This window comes from Molothrus ater, chromosome 3, assembly GCF_012460135.2.
Source record: "Molothrus ater isolate BHLD 08-10-18 breed brown headed cowbird chromosome 3, BPBGC_Mater_1.1, whole genome shotgun sequence".
In the NCBI taxonomy this organism is placed as follows: domain Eukaryota; kingdom Metazoa; phylum Chordata; class Aves; order Passeriformes; family Icteridae; genus Molothrus; species Molothrus ater.
Window position 1 is genome coordinate 6,208,869 of NC_050480.2, and position 19,153 is coordinate 6,228,021.

The following is a 19,153-nucleotide window of genomic DNA, read 5'->3' on the forward strand; positions in this document are numbered from 1 at the left end:
TACCAGGGCTTGAGGGGTGATTTGGGGGTTGTTTTGGAGATAACAGGAGTCTTAGGCCTTGGATGTCATCTGGAAGGGATGTGGGGTTCTTGTGGGATGTTGGACAGGGAGCAACTGCCAGACAGACCATGAGGGAAGGCTGATTTTTCCACTTCTCTGCAGCTGGTAGCTCCTGGTCCTGCAGTCTGTCATGGTGGAAATCCCAGCCCTGCTCCCCATATGTGGCAGTGGGTTCCCTGTGACACGTCTCTGGGCCCTCTCCTCAGGGACACTTGGTGGAGAGATGTGGTAGGGGTGCCCAGACAGCCTTGTCTTCCCCAGTGTGACCAGTCCTTGCAGCAGCAACCTGAATTTCCCAGGTTGTTGGGGATGGAGCAGAGCATCCTAGATGCCTAAGCTGCTTATGTGGAGACTCATGCCTGCGGTTCCTCCTTCCCTGTCTCCTGGATGTCTGCTTAAAACCTGAGTCAGGGTTGTGAATCTCTGCTCTCATGGAGTGTTTGTACTGAACATCATGATCAAACCTTGCTCTCCTGCTCTGTGGGAGGTTTCTGTCCTCCCTGAGCCTGTGGGACACCTGTGCTAGGACAAACAGGACAGCTTGTACTGTGCCAGTCAAACCACCTACCTGAGTCAAGGACAACAAGAAGGGCTTCTTCAGTTGTCATTCCTGTACCACATGCTCTGGTTTTGATTTCTCTGGGTCTGCATTGAAGGCACTGGAGACAGTAGTTCATGTTCAGACTCAGGTGTTTATTATTTCTTATCAGTAAAACAGTCTTACAACGATGAGTTTGGCAGCTTTTCATTAGCAAGGCACAAAATGGCCAAAAATCTCTTGTTACAAGGTCTTTTAAGACTAAACTATCCAATTAAGAAAGGACACCTAGATTATTTTCCCCTTTAACCCAATAACTGATCCCTGGAGGCCCACAATACAGACTTTTCTGTCCAATTACAAAATATCACCCAAACCCATGAAGAAGAAGGAAGAAGGTAAAGAAGAACAACCTGCCTCCACCCTAAAACCTCCATCTTGCTTCATATTTATTTCTATATATCTAAAATCCCAAACTAAGTTTTCCAGCCTGTGATATTACACACTTCTAACCAACTACACACCCATAATCCCAGCACTGTCAATCAATTTTGGAAACCTTCTTCACAGGATCAAATGCAGTGTTCTCTTGTGGGTCTGTGCCTTTAAGCACAGAAGGTTTAAAATTCTCAGAATCCAGGATTGCAACACTCTGGGAGCACCGTCCTTGAGCAGGGAGGTTGGAGCAGGTGAGCCACTGTGCTCCCTTTCAACAACACTCCTCCTGTGATCCTGTACCATGTGGGCTGAACCTTGAGAGTACTCAAAGTGCTGGCAGATGCCACAAGGCCACTTTTCATCACCCTTAAAAGGTCACATCCATGAAGGGGGATGCTCCCAGTGACTGAGAAAAGGCAGGTAATATATCCATTGTCAAGAAGGACAACCCAGGAAACCAGGCCAGTCAGCCTCACCTCAGACCTTGGGAAAGAGATGGAAATGCAAATTGACTGCACCAAACTCCTCTGCCAAAACTATAAAATTGATAATTCATTGAGAAGGTACAGAGAATCAATTCAGCAAGTTGTGGATTGCTCCAGGAGGAGAGGAAAACCAAATTCCATCCATCTGGAAGCAAGAAAGTAACATTCCAGAAGCAGTCTGTGGTGAGACCCTAGTCTCTGAATGGAAGGTTTTGTCTCCAAATACCATCCTTTGGAGATGTAGTGACTGGAGGAAGGATGAATTTTTGCACTATACCACATTGCCATGTCAGGAACATAAGTGAAAGAAGCAGTAATATACAGTGTTATATAACAATTAATAAAATACAATTTAATTCAATGCCCATGATCACTGAAAATCAAATCCCCCTGAGGCATGCACCAAATTTACCCATCTTCCCACATTAGCAGCTTTGAAAAGGACAAAATTAGTAACAACTGGAATGCATTAACATTTCCCTCCATCCATTGGAGGCATTCCCAACAAGAATATTATTAGTGCCTTACCATTTAAAATGAGGAATGTACCCCACAAGGCAATTTCCAGCTGAGAGTCTGTTGCTCACCTTTTAGTGGGCATTGCCCTGCAGATCAGGAACTCAGGATCAAAATACATAATCAGCAGTGTGTTCTGCTGCCAACAAGAGAAAGATTGGAAAGATTCTAACCAGTCACTACCAAAGAGATCATCAAAATCATCCTTCAGGGATCCCTGCTCAGAGGACTTGGTGATTACATAATGCCAGGCACCAAAGCACCCAGCATCATGCCCAGCCTCATGCTGCTGGGACTCAGGCCCAGTAGGCTCTGTGGTTCTTAGTCCCAGGATTCTGCAAAATTCAGGGAGCATGGTCCTGAGGGTACTGGTGAGCCACTTTCTGTAAGTCCTCACCTTCCCTTTATACTCCCTTTGTGTGTGGTTGTGTTTAAGAGCCATTTTAAGGTTTAGTTACAGCAAACAGCGCTAAAGAGAGGGTTAGGGTTATGGTCAGTGTTAGGGTTTTAGGTGAAGGGTTTGTGTTATGGTTAGGCTTGAGTTTAAGGATTACAGTCATGAGGGATAAAGTTAGAGTTACCTTTGAGTTCAGGGTTAGGGTTACTGTTGATAGGGATAGCATTAGGTAGTGGAGTTAATATTAGATTTACAGTCATTTTGGTTACATGTAGGGTTAGGACAAGGGTTGAGCTTAAATTTAAGGTGAGGGGTTAGTTGAAATATTTTTAGGGATAGAGATACAGTCGTTAGGGTTAATGCTAGAGATGTTTAGGCTTAACTCTATTAACTAGCAGTTTCAATTGTTAGGGCTTATTTTTTGTTAGGGATGTGGTCATCTAGGTTTATGTATTTTGTTGGGCAGGATTTTGGTTAGTGATAGGCACAGAATTGTTGTTAGGGCTTTTCTTTGGAGTGCTGGCAGTGTGTTTGGTGAATATTATGTGAGGAGAAGGCACAGGAGCAACCCTAGTAGTGAGAGCATGACAATGACTGTATCCGTTTTGGTCATTATGTGCTCAGTAAGTTTTTCAACAATAAGTAATTTAAACAGGAATTTGGTAGCAGGGGAAGTCCTGCTAGGAAGCCTAAAGCTAATATTGAGATTTTTACTCTGTGCCTGGATGTTACAGTGATTGACAAGGGTGTTGGCCAACCAAATATCTCCCAAGGCTGCAGCCACCTCACTGGCCAGGACCTGAAGGGGTTCAAACCAATGAGAGCATCCAGACTGGGTCTTGCAAACGCCCTATATAAGGGAGGGATTGAGAAAGTGAAGTTGTTCTGTTGCCACGTGAAGGTTGGGGGGAGTAGTCTCTGTCTCATGTGCTCTCACCCATATTTTCCTTCTTTAGGCCATTATCACTTGTAGGTGTTGAGCTTTGTTTGTGTTAAGAGCAAGGACTGTTGGGGCAATTATCAGGAAGTATAAGTAGAAAGTTAGTATATATAAACTATTTATATTTATATATAAACTTTTTATATATAATCTATAAAAAACTTACACTTCCTTATTACTTTTATATATATAAGTAGAAAGTTAGTATATATAAGCTATTTTTATATATATCTATTTTTTATTTATATATATATAAACTTTTATATATAATATATAAAAAACTTATACTAACTTATATATACATATATATATATATATATATATATATAACTTCTAAGGAAGTATAAGTAGAAAGTTAGTAGAGGGTGTTTGGCTATTACAGCCATAATAATTATTAGGCTATTCAGCCCAAGTGAGAATTCTTAAAAGACTTTTCAAATCTGTGTTTGATTTAGTCCAGTTCAGTCTCCCTGAGCTGCTGAGGCAAGGATTATGGTAGTTAATAATTTTGAGTGGAGTGATTTAGGACAAGAATGGGTGGCAGTGAATTTAATTATTGTTGATAGCAGTGACTAGGGATTAAGTACTTCTGTGAATCAGGAATGGAACGGGACTGGGACTAGTTAAGAGTGTAATCTGACTTGTCAGTAGGGGCAGGATGTTGCCTGGTTTAATTTGTTTATGTCACACTGGTTCTGCTTCAAAAGACAACGAATGCCGAGGCAGCTGCTTGCACTAGGGAAATATTTGATTATGGCTTCAGTGGCTCGTGGGTGGGGGGATTTGCAGATTTGGAGATGAGTGGAATGATGGTGAGGGTGTTAATTCCTATCCCTGTTCAAGCCATCATTCAGTGGTTGCTCAAAATGGTAAGGATTGCTCCTAGAATTAAGCTCGAGGAGGAGATTCACTTTGCATGTTACAGCTCCAGCACACACCAGCAAGAGGTTTATCTGCTGCTCCTGGTTCTGGTAAGGGCAACAAATGGTCTTTTTTTATGCACCTGCTCTCTAACATCATTGTAAGCAGCTCTTCTCCAGACTAAGGTAACCTTATATATTTAATGATTCCTCAACCAGAAGCTGCTCAGAAGACTTTGATTAACTTTGGTGCCTTACTCTGTACATTTTTTTACTCTTCTGTGTGTGGACATCGGGGGGTGCAGCACCTTCAGGGCAACCCCTGTGGTACCAGCATTGGCTCTACGTTTGTGGAGGAAAATAATCTTTTTTTCAAGAGGGGTTTTACACCTCCAAAGTGTGAAAAATGCCAATCACTTATTTTAAAATTTTAAGTTTAATTATAATAAAATGGTTATTAAAATAGTAATATAATTAGAGTAATAATAATTTTGGACAATTTTAATTAGGACAATATGAGACAATAAAAACAAAGAATTATGGACATCTGGGTACCTTTTTCTGGGTAAAATAAGCCTGAAAAAGGACCCACGTTAACAGAAGATTAACCCTTAAAAGCAACAGCCTGTTGCATATTCATACACCTCATCCATGATGCAGAAATTCCATTCAAACACAGGATTCTGTCTGGTCAGTGTCAGCTTCTTCCTCTGAATCCTGACTGTGTCTTCATGGCTCAGCAAGGCAGGAAGAAATTAGTTTCTTTGATAAGGGAGCAATAAATTCCTTTTCTCTGAAAGATTGAGGTGTCCTGTGGCTGCTATCTGGTGTGAGTCCTTTCTTTGGAAAAAAGGATCCTACATAGCATCGTTTCTCTTTTAACTTTGTTATAACCCTAAACTATATTTAACACAGTACTTAAGAGAATTATTACAGCATTACTTTCTGACACAACACATGTAATATTCATTTTAGTATTTGCGAAAAGCCAATGATAAAATGCGCATTTTTTTCAGAAAAGCGAGCTTTGAGCGTGGCATTCCCAGTGTCACCTACACGGTGCTGCTGTACCTCGGTCCCTGGGCTGCAGGCATTGTCTGGCTGGGAGTCTGCAGTTCAATCCTGACATCTGCAGCTCCCGGCTGGAACTGCGGCAGCATCTCCTGCCCGCCTGCAGCTGGGCAAACAACCCCTTCTTTCAATAACCTCCTCAGGTGAAGCTTCTGGGGTTAAAATTCCCGGAGGAATTCACTCCTCTACAAACAGGGCTTGGAAGAGGAGTGACTCTACTGTAAACGAGATAAAAGTCTTTTATCGAATGATTGAGTAGTTAAAACACACGCCCCTGACAAATTAAGATGAGATTAGCCTCGGGGGAGTGTCTGCTTATCAGCAGCACAGGGACTTTTAGCCGTGTTGTTTCCCAGAAGTTCTTACACAATCTATCCATTGCAAGAGGGGAAAAAAAAAAGTTTGTTCAAATACTTTACCCAAGAGATTTCAATTTGCCAAAACTTTGCACGCCTTCAGTGCTTTTTTTTTCATGAAATCATAGAATGGTTTAGGCTGAAAGGGACCTTCAAGATCAATCCTCTGTCACTAAACCAGTTCTTCTGCTGGTGTGTCCCTCTGAGCCGTGCCCAGCTGGATCCCAGCCTAACTCTGGGAGCTGTCACCATCCCCATCCTGATCTCCCACTTCAGATCCCTGTGCTGGAGAAGAACGTTGTGCTCCATCCATCTGAGCTCCTGTATTAGCATGACATGGCTGGGTTGATGAAGTCTTCATTAAATCTCAGCATATCTCATCAAAATAAAAGAGAAACAATCTGTTCCTGACCTAAACATTTCTACCTCTGACTTTCTGCCCCTGGGTACACTTGAGCCTCAGGCTTCTCTAAAAGCTCTTCCATTGTTCAGTCAAAAGTAAAAGGGAGTTTTGGAAATCCTATCCCCTTTTTTATTGTATCACTTTGGAGCTGGAGAAGGAAATAATTCTTCTATGCCTTGGTTGATTGGACAGAATCAATTCATCCATAAAGTTGCCTTGAAAGCCATGAATATCTGCATGAAGGCCTAATGCCAGTTACTTTTTGTTGTTAGAAGTACATCATTAAATTCAAATAATCAAAGGCTCTTGCTTAATATCTCATGCAAAATTCCCATTTCAGTAACAGCAGTCTGTTTGTTAGCATTCAAAAACACATAATCACATAAGAGATTATATGTGGTGCTTTTTATTTAAGAGCTCTGGAAATTGGGGTAGTTTTCCACCCAAATCTGATTCTGACCATGCATTCGAGGTGAACGTGTTTTATACTCTATCCTTATATAACTTTCATGTTAATTATTAAACTTATATTGTTCTATTGTATACACAGATTTCAGCTAAACATAGCTTCTCGTGGTTCCCCCCTTAAATTTCTAACATAGTTTCTCATGATTCTTCTCATGATTATACAATAATTATATTTAGTTACTAAACAATCATCACATCTAACAATTATATAATTTATCATCCTGCTTACGCAGGTGCAGTGATCTGAGAAAACACAAAGCCCAACATTTTCAAAGTCTATCTTTAACATTTCCCAGGGCTCCACTGTCATGTTCATCAGAGAAATGATTTTTCTTTTGGGATGTGTGACTCATGAATCCCTCTAATGCAGGTCACTGGGAATGTGTGTCAATCCACCACCAGCCTGGCAGCTCAGAGGGCACATCCAGAGGCACAGTGGTGATACCACAGCTGCCTGAACCTTTCAGCAGCTTTGCAAGCAGCTCCTGGCCCTTGCCTTCCTCAGTTTGGTGCTTCCAGCTTGACAAAGCAAAGCTGTTTGCTCAGCCTGCTGCCTCTTGGATGTGACTGCTGTCCCACAGCATGACCCTCTCCCAGCCTTGGGGACAAGGAGAGTAATAAGGCCTTAAAGTGAAATTGGACAAGGGCTAAAAGCCCAGAAATTATTTTTACAAATGTGGTTTAATGGGAGAAGGCTTCTTCTATTCCATATTCCGATTTTGGCCTTAAACCCAGCCTGCTATCTGAGAAGTGCCTGCAAAGCCATGGCTTCACACCTGAGCAGCAGAGCTGAGTGATTGCAGATGTCTTCCTTTCCTAGGACTTGTTCACGAGTGGGAGAGCTGGATCCATCATTTTCTCCAAGAGCTGAGCCAGAGGGGCTGGTTCCCAGCGCCTGTTAGCAGAGAGGAGCTCTCAGGTAAGCTGTCTGGAAGGACATGGGGGATTGTAAGCCCTCCAGAAGGTTCTCCCTGTCAGCACCAGGAGCAGCAGCAGAGCCTGCAGGAAACATTTTCCTTTGGATGTGGTGACCCAGGCCCACAGGCAGGAGTGTGCCAAGATCTCCTAGTTTGCCTGGTGTGACTTTTCCCAGGCCCCATGGTTTTTTCCAGGGCAGTAAAACACAGGAACTCCCCAGAGCATCCCCGCAGTTACCTGTGTGTGGCACAGGCACTTGCTGGAGGGGCTGGTGCTTGCACCAGGAAATTCTGCAGTGGCACAGAAAGCGCTGCCTTTGCTCTCCTGTACCCAGGCCCAGCCATGCCCAACTTCACATTCACTCTCCTCTTTCTTTATTCCAGCCAGGCCACCCGCTGTCCTCCTGCCCCATGAAAGTGCTGGGAGTTTCTCATGCCTCCTCTTGGGAAGGAGGGATGATGCCAACCCCTCCTGTCACCATGATATTTTATGAAAAATCCCTTTGCCGGGATTTCTTCTCCTGGGAAGATGAAAAGCCTCAGCTTCTCCATGTTTTGCTCCTCTGGAAAGTGATTTGGAGAATTGTTTACCCAGCATGTGAATTGTTTTTAATTAATGGCCAATCACAACCAGCTGTGTCTGACTCTCTGAGTCTGTCATGGGTTTTTATTATTCATTCTTGTCCAGCCTTCTGATGTCTCCTTTCTCTTTCTTTAGTATTGCTTTAGTATATAATTTCAATATAATATAATAATAAATCAGCCTTCTGAGAACTTGGAGTCAAATTCTCATCTCTCACCTCATCCTGGAGACCTGCACAACACCACAACACTCTCCCCAGGCCAGAGCCAACACCCAGATGAGGAGTTTGAAATGCTGAGTGTTACAAAGGCCACCTAGAAGTACAGAATTCCCTCCTGCTGCCTTTAAGGAGAATTCTGCCTGGCAGCCAGGCCCTAGAAGAAAATATCCAGGTCCACCATAGCACATTGTTACTTTTGGTTTCCTAACATCTTCAGACTGATGTGGAAGGCTTTTGCCAAGGGACTTCTGTCACTGTCATATTTTCTGAAAAATTCCCTTGCCTAGGATTCTTCTCCTGGGAAGCTGAGAAGCCTCAGAGAAAAAAAAAAAAGAAACCAATATTATCTCATTTGCTTCTCCTGTGTTTTGCTGCTTTGGAATGTGGTTGGAGATTGTTTATCCAACGTGTGAATTGTTTTAAATTAATGACCAATCACAGTCAGGCTGTGTTGGGACTCTGGAAGGGGTGACGAGTTTTCATTGGTATCTTGTTAAGCCTTCTGTCTGTATCCTTTATTCTTTAGTATAGTTTTAGTGTAGCATTCTTTAATATGATATAATAAAATAATAAATTAGCCTTCTAAGAACATGGAGTCAGATTCATCATTTCCTCCCCACGATGGGGGACCCTGAAAATACCACAGACTTCTGTGGTAATCAGTGATATCAAGGAGCTATGGGTAAGGTGTCCAATTCATCTTCTAAATTTGAATAAAGATTGTGCTGGCCTTCACTGATCACCCTAAAAGCTTGAAACTGTTAATTTTTTTTACCAGTGGAGGGAAAAAACCCTTTGGTTTCATCTGATATAATAATGAAAAAGGGGAACTTTTATGCCTGTGACTAGGAGCAAAAAAAAAAAAATCAGAAAAAGAAAAATCTGTCACTCACAGCTACAATTTCCTTTTCACCATTCTTCCTTCAATCCAGTAAAATCAAAACAGCCTGACAATCTCAGTTTCATTTCATATCTCCTATCACCTCTGAGTTCTAGAGCACATGAAATGCTGGTTTGAAAAAAAAAACCCACAAAAACCCAAACAACTTGACACATTAATATTTCTACCAGTTAATGACTGTATTTAGGTCTTGCAAATCATATACACCATTGGTAAGCAAAGCACCTTCCTGCTCCATGGGTGGAGATGTAACTTGTGTCCCTCAGTGTGGCATTCACATTCTCTGATAAAATCCCTTCACCCAGGATTCTTCTCCTGGGAAGCTGAGAAGCCTCAGAGAAAAAGGAAAACAATTCTTATCTCATTTGCTTCTCCTGTGTTTTGCTTGTGTGGAATCTGTTTGGAGATTGTTTACCCACAGGTGATTGTTTCATTGGATTCTGCTGTGAGTTGTTTTCACTCATTGGCCAACTGGGGCCAAGCTGTGTTGGGACTCTGGAGAGAGTCACAAGTTTTCATTATTATCTTTTTAGCCTTCTGTAAGTATCCTCTCTGTATTCTTTAGCATAGTATAGCATTCTTTAATATAATATAGTATCATAAAATAATAAATTAGCCTTCTGAGAACATGGAGTCAGATTCATCATTCCTGCCTTCATCGGGGCACCCTGCAAATACAATACCTCAGAGATAAGGAGAAGGGGTTTTAGGCCATGAAATCCAAGGGTGATGGAGAAGGTTCACCCCACAGCTGGACCTCCCACCTTGTCTTGGCATTTCTCCCTTTGTGGAGCTGGAAGCCATCATCACAGCCCAACTCCTCAGCATCAGGCAGACACAAAAAGTAAAGAGGAGAGGAGGGTGGATCTAAGACACAGGATGGGCAAGAAGCATTCCTCCCTCTTTTCACTGCAATATTCCTGCAGATTTTTTTATTGTGAGAAAGCTCTACTCCACTAAACTGCTTTTTCACTGATTTCAGGCTAGAAGCTCGTTTGCAATCTGCTCTGCTGACTCAAAATGCCTGTGGAATATCACCCTAGAGAATACACATTCTACTGAATCCCAAGTACCTTTCATATAGGCAATAGTATTCCCTCTCTCTCTCTCCATGGTAGGTATTTCAGCTCAAACCCTGGAATGCTTCAGGAGATGCATTCATCATCTGGCTGAATAATTCAGCCTATGGAGATGATATATTTCCTCCCCTTTCCTTGAATGCATGGCTTTAAAATGCATAATACTGTTTGCACAATAATCTTTCATCTTGCACAGCCAGCCATGATACAGAGGTATTTCTGTGGCAGCTTTGCCTTTGATGCTGGATGGCATCAGACCTAATGGATGGCATGTAAAGCAAGGAAATAATATTTCCTCAAGTGGAAAGCTGTATGTATTATTTAATGTGAAAAATGCCAATCACTTCTTTTTAAAATTTTAAAAGTTTAATAGTGATAAAATGGTTATAAAAATAGCAATATAATTAGAGTAATTAAAATTTGGACAATTAGGATTAGGACAATATGAGACAATAAAAACAAGAAGTTATGGACAGACCGGGTACCTCTTTCTGGGCAAAAAAGCAAGTAAAAGGACCCACGTTAACAGAGGATTAACCCTTAAAAGCCACAGCCTGTTGCATATTCATACACCTCACACATGATGCAGAAATTCCATTCAAACACAGGATTCTGTCTGGTCAGTGTCAGCTTCTTCCTCTGAATCCTGACTGGCGTCTTCAGGCCTGAGTGAGGCAGGAAGAACTCGATAAGAGAGCAATAAATTCTTTTCTCTGAAAGATTGAGGTGTCCTGTGGCTGCTACTCTCAGTGCAGTCCTCTCTTTAAAAAAAGTATCTTACATAGCATAGTTTCTATTTTAACATTATGTTATAACCCTAAACTATATTTAACACACTACTTAAGAAAATTAACACAGCATAACTTTCTAACATAACACATATAATATTCATTTTAATATTTGCCAAAAGCCAATCATAAAATACACATTTTTCACATTTAACCAGCACCAGCCTTGCGTGGACCAGTTCTTCTCTCGGGGAAAAGACACGGGCTGGGTCTCCCAGACCTTTGGTATCCCAGAAACAATATCAAATTTATCTTGGGGTGCTACAACAAAGATCCTTCCCACCGTGGCTTAGGGAAGGAGGGGCACGGGAAGGACTGGGATTTAAGGCTTGCACCTCCTTCCTTGAAGCACTGCAGCCCTTCCCAGGGCTTTGTGAGGAACAGGTTTCTGCGTGCCAAGAGCTGCGAGCAGTGAGGCAGGAGCCGAGGCCAGGGAGCCTCTAGATGTCACTGCCAGACAGCAGAAAGGGACCCCAGAGCCACGGCGGGCTGGGGACATCCTGGTGGCACAGCTGGCACCAGGGGCACAGGGTGGCAATGGGCAGCCTGGTGGGGGCATTGGGAAACCTGCTGAGAAGAGGCGGCTGTGCTTTGGGACTGCCCTCCCCAGGGCTGAAAAGGTGCAGCTCCTGCAGGGTGGGACCAGGTGCAAGGAGTGCAGCCAGAAATTGCAGCTTAAGGTATTTCGTGTGAGGAATTGCCAGGTGTGAAAAATACGTATTTTATGATTGGCTTTTGGCAAATATTAAAATGAATATTATATGTGTTATGTTAGAAAGTTATGCTGTGTTAATTTTCTTAAGTAGTGTGTTAAATGTAGTTTAGGGTTATAACATAATGTTAAAATAGAAACTATGCTATGTAAGATACTTTTTTTAAAGAGAGGACTTGCACTGGGATAGCAGCCCCAGGGCACCTCAGTCTTTCAGAGAAAAACGAATTTATTGCTCCATTATCAGGAGAAATGAACTTCTTCCTGCCTCGCTCAGTTTTGAAGACGCAGTCAGGATTCAGAGGAAGAAGTTGACACTGACCAGACAGAATCCTGTGTTTGAATGGAATTTCTGCATCATGGATGAAGTGTATGAATATGCAACAGGCTGTTGCTTTTAAGGGTTAATCCTCTGTTAACGTGGGTCCTTTTTTGGGCTTATTTTGCTCAGAAAAAGGTACCCGGACGTCCGTAACTGTTTTTATTGTCTCATATTGTCCTAATCCTAATTGTCCAAATTTTAATTACTCTAATTATATTGCTATTTTTATAACCATTTTATTACTATTAAACTTTTAAAATTTTAAAAACAAGGGATTGGAATTTTTCACACCAGGTAAGAGGGAAATGTTTCAGCTGCAGCCCTGCAGCAAAGAAATCCTAAAGAGAGGTGCTAAGGCAAAGCTCCATAGTGCCAGATGGAGCTGGCACCCCCCATCCAATGAGAAATTATCCTAATATTTGTCTGTGCCCCTGCTGAGGCACCTGAACATGGGGAGGGGTCTCTCTTGACAGAAATTCCATCTGCTTCCTACTCAGAGAAGGACAAGTACCTTTTTTGAGAAAGGGTCTGATATAATGATCTCTTCGAGCAAGGTTTTTTAAGCTCTTGAGGATCTATATCACACCCAAGATAGCTCAGCTACCTCAGATGGCATAAAATTAGTAGGATGTCTTCTGTGGTAGTGTTGGAAACAGAAAAGTTTTAGTAAAATTAGCAAAGCTCTATACAGAGAAAAAACAAGCCAGGAGCGACAGGCTCTTGCTCCTGGTAAAACACCTCACAGAAGTGATTAGTTCCTTTGTTCTCTTATTTTTCTAGTAAATTGCTTAGGCAGGACTTTTTGTCTTCTGTCCAATTTGCTATCCTTAATTTTGAGGTGAAGTCCCCAGGGTGCTATGAATATGAATCTGACTCCATGTTCTTAGAAGGCTTATATATAATATAATATAATATAATATAATATAATATAATATAATATAATATAATATAATATAATATAATATAATATAATATAATATAATATAATATAATATAATATAATATATAAACCAATGTTATTTATATGTTTAAACAAATATATAATATTATATATTATAATATATTATTATATGTAAATAATTATATTTATATTATATATAAACAAATAATATAATATAATATAATATAATATAATATAATATAATATAATATAATATAATATAATATAATATAATATAATATAATATAATATAATATAATATAATATAATATAATATAATATATTGTTATATTATATATTCTATATTATTCTATATATTATATATTATATATTTTATAGAAACTAAACGAAATGAAACTAAACTAAACTAATATAATATAATAATATATTAAATTTTATATGAATATTAAATATATAATATAATATAATATAATATAATATAATATAATATAATATAATATAATATAATATATAATATATTTTATATAATATTTAATATTTATATAAAATTTAATATATTATATTAGTTTATATTAGTTTATATATAATATATAATATATAATATATAATATATAATATATAATATATAATACATAATACATAATACATAATATAACAATATATTATATTATATTATATTATATTATATTATATTATATTATATATTATATAAACCAATGTTATTTATATTATATTTAAACAAATATATAATATTATATATTATAATATATTATTATATGTAAATAATTATATTTATATTATATATAAACAAATAATATAATATATTATATTGTTATATTATATATTCTATATTATTCTATATATTATATATTATATATTTTATAGAAACTAAATGAAATGAAACTAAACTAATATAATATAATATAATAATATATTAAATTTTATATAAATATTAAATATATAACATAATATAATATATATTTATATATATATGATATATTCTATATGATATATTATATATAAACTAATATAAACTAATATAATATAAACTAATATAATATATTAAATTTTATATAAATATTAAATATTATATTATATTATATTATATTATATTATATTATATTATATTATATTATATATAGATAAGCCTTCTAAGAACATGGAGTCAGACTCATCATTTCCTTCCTGCCACAGGGAACCCTGAAAATACCACAGGGTCTCACCCAGCTTTCCCCTCTCCAGCCATGCATGTTGTTATGGAATAATGAGCCTTTTTTTTTTCCTTGAAACTCTTTATAGTTTTTCCTCTATAAATTGCAGCAGCAGGTTCTCTGTGAGAGACCTGAGGCACAGCCAGAGGTAGAGAGGGGGGTCCAGTTGCTCCAAACCTGGCCATGGGAAAGCCTTGACCCAGGCTGCTGGCTCAGGAATCAGACCCTGTAGGTATGACATGTGAGAACTTCCTCCTCTGTCCATCTTGGCATGATTTGGGCACAGCCTTTGGCAGGCAGATGTAAGACATGGGGCCCTTGGGTCTTAGGAGAAGGGCAGTAAACAGGAGGGCTCCAAGATCCAGAGATGCAGAGATTATTCTTGGTGGGTCAGCTGTCACCACTCTGCACCAGAGTAGTCCTTCTAAAGCTAATGGTTGGCTTAGATCCTATCTAATTTCATCAGCTCTATGTCCCATCTCCTGTGCTAGGGAGCTCAGCATCACTAATCTCATCTGCTTCAGCCTGCTTCTTACCCTCTTGAGGGCATTGGCCTCATGAAGATTTAAAAATAGAGCATTTGTTCGAGGCCCTTCTCTTGCATTTCTAACAGCAGATTCTCTTAGGGCTTCTCAGACTTGTGTCCCTGAGGACTAGGAACTGATTTTAATCAAAAAAATTAGAGAGGATATTATCATAATTGGATGAATCTCAGAGCCTTCACAAGTGCCAGAAACCTCATGGGGACTGCACTCACAATCAGAGCTGGCAAACACAGATGAAGGGGCCTGAAGATTTTAATAGGGGGCACCATCCCCATAAAGTTGGCGCTCACAGTTTAATCACACAAAGATGAAATGTAGAAGTTTTCTCTCTTTATCTAAAACACCCCACTGATCTGAGCTGCCTTTGTTTTCTGTGTTGGCCCCAGTATTTGTGAAATGTATTAAACTTCTTGTTGCTTTTGGAAATAACAGTATCACCACTGTATTATGGCCAAATCATTGCTTTTCTCCCTTATTGACCCTTTTTTTCTTCAGGCTACCAAACACCCTTGACTTTGTTTGTGGGATGGTTAATCAACAAGTCTGTCACAATGATGGATTCCTCCTGAATTGTTGCTTAATTAGCTCAGTTGGAGGTATAAATCAAGTGGAATACCAATTCTTCCAATGCCATAGACAGGCAGCCATGCTCGGTTTGACAGCAGTGAGTTATTACTCTGCCCCAGCGCAGGATCAGCCTGCAGGCACCAGCCTGCAAAGCCAGAGGGGCCATGGCTTGGTCCCTGGGGGTGCAGAGCCACACACAGCGGGGTGAAAGGCTGGTGGGATGGAGCTGGAGGTGCCCTCTGTGCCTGGGGACACTGCCCAGAGCATCAGCCCCAGCAGCTGCTCGCAGGGAGACAGCTCATGCATAGGTGATGTTTCTCACCAGGGGTGCCTGCTGTCTGTGCCTGCTTTTCAGTGAAGAGGAGACATTTCAGTCTGTGGCCAGGCTGAGTTGTGAGACAAGGATCTTTGTCTCCTGACAGGCAGAATTGTCTTCCACAGAAAGGCAATTATGCATCTCAACAAAAGGAGAAGTAATACACGGGCTGCAAATTAAGATTTTTAAGATTAATCTTAATGGCTTGGTGTTTTTACAGATGAGACTTTCACACAAGAAGAATTTAAGTATTTAAAAGCAGTTGACTTGAACTGAATTTTGCAACTTGAACAGAGATGACTTCTCTGTAGCTACAAAGAGCTTTTTCCCAGCAGGTCTGAGCCATCTTGAGCACCACTGAACTGTGTGGTGGAAGTCATCCAGAAGTACTTGAAGGTTTTTTAATTATCCCAAGCTAAGCTACACAAACCTTTCTCTGAAATGATTCTACTAATAAACCTTTTTAGCAAAGCATATTTATTTTTTCATGGCCCCCTTTTTATCTCCTCCCTTTGCCAACATTTGCAGAGGGCTTAATTAGTGATTAACGATTTCAGGTGGGATGTGTAAGTCTTGCTGTGGAGAAGGAATCAGTTTGTTCAAAAATTACTGGAAAAAATATTAAAATAGTCTAACTTTACTGATTTCCCCTTGCTCCAATTTTCAGTGGAAGAGTGGGTTCAGTGGGCTCTCTTGCCCAGGATGTACCTACATGAGTAATGCTCTCCAAGCTGTGAAAGAGGCAGTGACACAGCACAGAGTGTCCTCATGGTAACAAAAATCTGGGTTTCATCTTTACCTGGTGATGTAGTTGTTGCTCCAGTGTGCAACATCTCCCTGGCAAATGGGTAAATCTGTTGCTAATGTGTGGATGCCTCAATGGAAACCTGTGCAGAGGGTCTGGGTGAGGCATGGTGTGAATTATATTGCCATGGCAACCTGGGATTTCTTTCATCCATTGACATCCTTCTTTTCTGGCATTTTCACAAATAGTGTCTTCATAATTTTTTTTTTTTAATATCTGAGTGGAATAGATTCCTAATTTCACTAAATTTGCTGTTAATGCCATGATAAAAAAGTATGAAAGTGAAGTTCATGTGTGGGTACAGAAAGGTTACAGTTATTTTGCAGGTTTAAGTGAAATTTCTGAGCAGGAATTATGTCTGAAGAAGCCCTACATTTTTAAAGACATCAGGACAGAGGAAGAGAATGCAGTTCAGATAAACTTTTCTACTCCCAAACAGTCCCAATATAGATTCTGGAAGTCAGAAAAAAGCACTGAACAGTTTGTTCTATATCTCTAATATGCCACCCCATCTCTGTAGCAAATAAAATGGAATCCCTATAGTTGATGAACTCAAAAATGCATAAGACTTTTTTCCCCCTAATTTATTAATAAAAAGTATAAAGAAAACCAAAAAGATTCTGGTATTATTTATGAATTAGGACTAATTTCTTCAGTCATTTTCTGGCACTTATAAATGGCACAGAAGAAAATGAATAAATAATTAAAATAAAACTGTCTCTTAATTGTTTTTGTAACCTACATCTTATACACTCCTTTCACATGACAGGCATGGCTCTGTTCTTTTTTCATAGTGGAGTTAATGGAGCTGTTCCTGACTTCTGTGCCATTTACAGGAAGATGAGAGGAGATCACAGTCAACACTTCCAGCTTGCCCAGACCTTTAAGTACTTCCAGCTTGCCCATGGAGTACTTTCATTAGCAATTCTTCCCTCTCCAAGGCACCTCCAGTTTGCCTGGAAAGGACTCTTCATCCCAGCAGCCTGGAGTACCACCAAGCATGAGGACCCCTGGCTTCACTCCTTCACTGTGGTTTTTCAAGAACTCTGTGGATGGCTTTTGTATGGGATGGCCTTGGACAGTGCTCTGCTGAGGAGGAAGAAAAGTCACCTGAAACAGAGGTAAAGGGACTCACTCAGAACACAGCCAGCTTCAGGTCAGCCTTTGGGAATCTCTAATTGGAATATTTTTGCCAAGAGAATTTTTTCAGAGCGTGCCAAGTGTGTTTTCCCACATCAATCACAGTTTGTTAAGCTCCAGTTTTAACAGTTCTGATCCTCTGAGGGTCCTGTGCCACGACTGCCCAGGCTCCAGCTGCAAGTGTCTGCTAAATTGCTCAAGTGAGCTGCCTAGAAACACCCTGCAGGCAGGATTTCATTCCAAACCAGTAAGTGAAAATTATGATTAATTATATATTCCCAGAAGTTATGATCAGTTTATGAATCATTCATGGGGAAAAAAAAAAGATTACTAAATAGACTATGAATATAATTTGCAAGTAATAATTTAAGCAACTTCATCTCCAAAGGTGAGGTCCTTCTCATATTTACCTAATGACAGTCTGCAGTGCAAATGCTGGGTGCAGTGTTGTGCATATTCTGTTTCCACACACCAGCATGCAGGTTTGCACTGTCCACAGCTCTGAATGCAAAGGGCAGGCTTTCAAACAAACAACTGTTTGCAGGCAGAGCTCAGGGGTGAAGGCATCACAGTGTCCCCACATTTCTCTTCACAGAGAAAAGCAAGGCACAATTCTTCCCAGGAATATTTCTGGGTTTCACATTCTCTGAACCTCAGAGAAAGAAAAAAACCCAATTCTTATCTCATTTACTGCTCCTGTGTTGCTCACAAGTGGAATGCAATGTGGAAGATTGTTTACCTGAGGGAATTGGTGAATGGATTCTGGTGTGAGTGTTTTGATTCACTGACCAATGGAATCCAGGTGTGTGTTGGGTCTGTCACTGACAGTCGTGAGATGCTGTGCAGGGGAGTGCAGTTGGGTGCTTGGTAGATTCAGTTTAGATGTAATGTAATATAATGTAATGTGGTATAGAATAATATAGTAAAATAAAGTAATTAATAATTATATAGTATAATAATCGAATAATATAGTATATATTAGTAGTAATATAGAATAATAGACTAATAGTATAATAATATAGTATAATAAAGTAATTAATTAGCCTTCTGATAAGATGGAGTCCTCCTCATCATTTCTCCCTGCCACGGGGGTTGTCCTGTTCCGCTATCCCAGTGCTGAGTGCTGAAGCCCAGCTCCTGCCACAGCTGGACACACTGGATGGAACCAGGAGCCAAGAGAGAAGAGCAGCAGGGCCCAAATGTTGTCCTGGAGTCGAGGTGATAGACATGGGAACCATCCCTGCCTCGGCTCTGAACCTACCATGCTTTCTCCCTGGGGGAGTGTAATTTACACCCCAGTAACACATTTCCCTTTCCAACTTCTCAGCAAAGCTGGCATCCAATGCAAACTGCCCTCAGAAACAGGATGTGAGACACCAGAGATGCTGTTCCTGTATTATTTGCTATTGTAATTCCTGTCTGTAGGAAGGATTAGCTGGATGCAGCTAATGGATTTCAAAGAATGTCATGGCTTTGAGGTTTTTGCTCCATTTTTGGTCCAGGCTGATCAGGAAAGTGTCTGATTTGCCCAAGGATGCTCCACAAATTCCTGGGGTCAGCTGCCCCTCCACTGCACATTTTACTAAGGGTTTCCTCCCTGCTTTCTCCTCAGTG

At 40.0% G+C, this 19,153-nt stretch overlaps 1 protein-coding gene across 1 annotated transcript in view; it reads right to left on the minus strand.

The window, feature by feature from the left end:
• Positions 1 to 16,966: 16,966 nt before the first annotated feature.
• Positions 16,967 to 19,153, minus strand: part of CAPN13 (calpain 13) — a 49,368-nt gene continuing 47,181 nt past the window's right edge. The window contains exon 21 of the mRNA XM_054514331.1: positions 16,967 to 17,509. The gene's annotated coding sequence lies outside the window, so the exon portion shown is untranslated. The remainder of the gene's footprint in view (positions 17,510 to 19,153) is intronic.